We start from the raw sequence: 5,184 nt of genomic DNA on the forward strand, positions 1-5,184 counted from the left end.
AGGGACCTATGATACTGTCACAACCCTCACCCAAAACGCCCTCTGGCAAACCCATTGGCCAGGTGGAGTCAGGACTCGGGCCTCTAGAGCCTGGCATCCTCTTCAAAAGCCCTCATGGGGCCATTCCTAGCGCCTATGGCGCCAGGGTCATACACCATGAAAAACAATGTGCTTGGGAACTACTTTATTGTATTGTCAGCCAACATGGAGGCATCCACATAGCTTGGTTCCGAAGAACCAAGCTATGCGGTCTAGTGTTTTAGGTGTGGTAGCCTAGGGACTACTTTACCTGGACTATTTTTTTGGGGCTATTTAAACCACACCCGAGCAAGACAACACGCTTCACGTTACTTTGCAGCTTGCAACGTGACGCTCACCGTGTCCAGCTATTCCCTCGAACCTCGGAGAAGCAGAACCTGCAAGGAGACAAAAGGAACATCATTAGCAGCAGCATCTTACCTGCAGTCTTCATCTTTAAACACTCGCAGCTACTGAGAACAGCTTCCTCGAATCTGCACGCCTCCCGGACATAACGACCTGAAAGAGGAAGATAGAGGCAACATTAAAGAAAGCAGTAGAGATATTTACAAATTACGAACTGCTCAAAAGGCTTACCTGGCTGGTCGCCTCTCGGCTGGCACCACTCCGGACATTCCATTCGCACTATAGAACACCGTGACCTACAAGGAAGGAAAACACAGGTTAGCAAAGGCAAGACTTCGCAGCGCTGCGCATAGCGCTTACTTACCACATCATAGTGCTCTTAATGCGCCATCATTTACCAGCTAGGCTCAAACATAGGCAGTTCACCGAGCTGAAGGTTTGGATACTTAAGGGAGAAAAAAGAGACATTTGAAACAAATAAAGGCATGCAGGACAGCAACAAAACTAAAGAACAACAATAAGACCTACCTGAACAATATCAAACGGGCCGGCGTCAGTGAAGTAACTGGACCGCACTCGGCCACGAAAGACAACGCGCCCCCTTCAGAGAAGGCATGATGGAGAGCATGCCTAATTCTACCACAAGGCAGAACCTTCCCCGCAGACCACATCAGGGAAAAGCTGAGAAGCATACCAGCGAGTAACCCGGCTGGGTGGCGCCCCTGTGGATACCAGGTGAGCTTAACAGAACGCAAAGCCTACCATAACAAATCCACCTGGGTGCCATGGAGACATCAGAAATGGACCAATTGGCCCAATTACTAGGAGAGCTTCGTGCTGAGGTTCATTCTGCCCGACAAGAGACTAATGCCCTCCGGAGAGACCTAATAGTGACCAAAGAACACACTGAAGAGATTATCAGGCAATACTTGCAATCACAGGCAGGACAGACGCCTCTACCTGGAAGCAATCCAATGATGCAAAACCCTGCCATACCACCCACTCCGGTACAGATCACGTTACCTGGAACAGTGCCCCTGGCACCACCAGAAAGGTTCTCAGGCGACCCACGGAAGTATGCAGCATTCATCAATCAGTGCCGCCTTCATTTTCTTTGTAGGCCTGGAGCATTTCCAAACGACCAAGCTCGGGTAGCTTTTGTTTTATCATACCTGAGTGGTAGTGCAGCAGATTGGTCAGTGCCGTTGGTAACCCATGACGATCCTCTATTACATGACTTTGGGGGGTTCCAGAGGGAAATGGAAAACCTTTTTGCTTGCCATACCCAGGAACAAGCAGTAGACAATGAACTCTTGTCCCTCCGACAGGGGAATCAGGACTTGTTAACGTACATTGCTACCTTCAACAGACGGTTGCTGAAGCTAGGTGGCCAGAAAACAAAAGAACCACGTTATTCCATCTAGGCTTATGAGGCGAATTAAAGGACGTCTTGGCCCAGGTGGTTGATCCACCTAGAGACTGTGCAGAATTCATAAATCTGGTCATGCAGCTAGACCACCGGTTGCAGGACCGAAAGGCAGACCGGTCTAAGACGGACCCTCGGACCGTGTCTGTTCGACCAAAGTAAAACACACCCTGTGTACCTGAAAATGCTGTAGAACCCATGCAGATTGGAGGGATATGGCCTCCATTAACAAAACAAGAGTGGGACAAAAGAAAACAACAACAGCTTTGTTTGTATTGTGGGAAACCAGGACACCTCAGTTCAGGCTAATAGTAGGGATGCCATGGTTGGTTGCTCACAACCCTTTGATAGACTGGCGGGCACGAAAATTAACCTTCCCCATTGACTGCTCCCCTGCCTGCTATTACCAAGAGGAGAAACCCAACGTCTGTATCCCCATGACTCCCGGAGCGACTGTATCAACCCTGGGAGCAACTAATACCTTGCCAAGTGAATACCATGATTTCCAGGGTGTTTTCCGAAAGGACCAAGCCAATACATTGCCGCCGCACAGGCCCTATGACTGTCAGATCGACCTTGTTCCTGGTGCACAAATCCCTTGCGGCAGGATCTACGCTCTCACAGAACCAGAAAACCTTCATTTGAAATCCTATTTAGACCAGTACCTTGCAAACGGATTTATCCGTCCTTCGAAGTCCTCCGCAGCCAGTCCTTTGTTCTTCATACCAAAAAAGGAAGGTGACTTGAGAACCTGTATTGACTACCACGCATTGAACCAGATCACCGTGAAGAACCGCTACCCCTTGCTACTTATCCCTGAGATGCTAGACCAAGTTAAAGATGCCCAGATTTATACCAAAAATGCACCTTCGAGGCGCGTACCACCTGGTCCGGGTCAGAAAAGGAGATGGATGGAAAACCGCCTTCCGTACTAAGTACCGCTTGTATGAATATCAAGTCATGCCCTTTGGGTTATGCAACGCTCCTGTGGCATTCCAGTATTTCATGAATGACGTCTTAAGGGAGTTAATTGATGTGTGCGCCTTAGTGTACATAGACGACATCTTAGTATACTCAGCCTCGGAACAAGATCATATCAGGCACGTTCGTTCAGTCCTCACCAAGCTCCGTCAACATCGCTTATTTGCAAAGCTTGAAAAATGTTTTTTTCATGTCACCGAAGTAGAATTTCTTGGTTTTATCCTTACTCCAGGAGGCATCAGAATGGACGTGCACAAGGTAGATGCCATTCTGAAATGGCCTTCACTGACATCTCTGAAAGGGGTACAAAGCATGCTGGGCCTTGCGAACTTCTACAACCGGTTCATCCCAGACTTCTCTCAGGTTGTGCACCCAATCACAGTACTATTGCGAACAAACAATAAAAAGTTTGCTTGGACCGAAGAAGCAGAAGAAGCCTTTCAGGAACTTAAACTAAGGTTTAGCTCCGCTCCAATCCTGCGACATCCTCGTCCAGACCTCCCTTATGTCGTTGAAACTGATGCGTCCAGTCTCGCAATGGGGGCTGTCCTTTCACAGAGAGACCCGGAAACCAGCCAGCTACATCCTGTGGCCTTCTGGTCGAAAAAGTTCTCACCTCCAGAGATTAATTATGCCATCACGCACAAGGAACTCCTGGCTATCAAATCCGCCTTTAACGCCTGGAGGCACTACCTTCTGGGGGCCAGACACACCATTACAGTCATCACAGACCACCGAAACCTGCAATATCTCAAAACAGCCAAGGCCCAGTCCTCGAGCCAATTACGGTGGGCCCTTTTCTTCGCCGAATATGATTATGTAATCACATTTCGAACAGGAGTCAGAAACGGAAAGGCGGATGCCTTATCTTGCAAGGTTATAGATGAAATAGTATATAAGTATATACAACTCCAGACCCAGTACCTATTATACCTGAAGACAAACTCTTGGGTATCACAACAGCCTTAACACAAGCAGAACTACAAAAAGAAATCTAACGGACAATGAATCCTGATGCCTACCTCGCATGGCAAACTCAAAGAGAACAATATACCATCAAGGACCATCTACCCTTTTTTAGGGATCGCCTATATGTACCCAAGAAGGAATTACAACAGCATATTATTTCAAACTATCACGATTCACTGATCGAAGGGCATCCTGGGATCACCAAAACCCTAGCTAAGGTGAAAGAGAACTTTTGGTGGCCTACCTGGCGTAAGGACATCATTCAGTATATTCAGTCCTGCGGTGTCTGCGCACAAAATGAATCACAGAAACAAAAACCATCTGGTCTCCTACAATCATTGGACATTCCTCCAGTTCCATGGCACACTCTTTCCCTTGACTTCATCACTGATCTACCTCCAAGCCAATGGTTCAACACCATCCTTATAGTTCTGGACTTATTCTCAAAGATGGCCCATTTTATTCCTCTCATAGGCCTCCCAGATGCAGCCACTTTAGCAAAAGTGTTCCTGGTGGGCGTGGTTAAGCTACATGGCTTCCCTTCGGTTCTGGTCTCTGATCGAGGCAGCCAGTTTGTTTCAAACTTCTGGAAAAAATGTTGTGCAATGGCGCAGATCGACGTTCGGCTATCTAGCAGTCACCATCCCCAAACGGACGGCCAAACCGAGAGAACCAATCAGACACTTGAGCAATATTTACGGTGCATGCTGCACCACAAACAAAGGAATTGGAAAGACCTACTATGGATAGCCAAATATGCATACAACAATTCTTTGCATTCAAGCACGGGACAAACGTCCTTCTATACCCTTTATGGCAGACATCCACATACCTCTGAATTAGACCTTCCAGCCAGCTTGGAAATGCCAGCCTTAAAGACTCTACACACAAACAGTACTCAGGCTTTCAAAAGGGCAAAGGAACACCTCATTCATGCCAAAGAAAAACAAAAGAGATTCGCCGACCAACACCGGAAAAAGGCCCCTGATTACCAAGTAGGAGACAAAGTTTGGTTAGCCGCTAAATTCGTACCCATCAAGGGAACCTGGACCTTTCATCCCAGATTCTTAGGACCCTATACCATTAAAGCAAGTATCAACCCAGCAACCGTGAAACTGGATTACCACCTAATCTTCTCATCCACCCGGTATTCCATGTGTCCCTCCTGAAATCAATGCAACCCGGCACACGGATTGGGACACCACCTAAGCCCATACTTGTTGATGGAGAACCAGAATTCGAAGTCAAAGATATCTTGGACTCTAAATACTCTAGGACCAAGCTATATCATATTGTCAATTGGAAAGGATTTGGACCACAATATAGATCCTGGGAGCCCAGTGAGAATATCCATGCACCAGGTCTAATCAGGAAATTCCATCAGAACTTCCCAACCAAACCTGGGCCAGACAGAAGGAACACCA

The sequence above is a fragment of the Ambystoma mexicanum genome, chromosome 10 (genome assembly GCF_040938575.1).
Source record: "Ambystoma mexicanum isolate Mex_15411 chromosome 10, UKY_AmexF1_1, whole genome shotgun sequence".
NCBI classification, from domain to species: Eukaryota; Metazoa; Chordata; class Amphibia; order Caudata; family Ambystomatidae; genus Ambystoma; species Ambystoma mexicanum.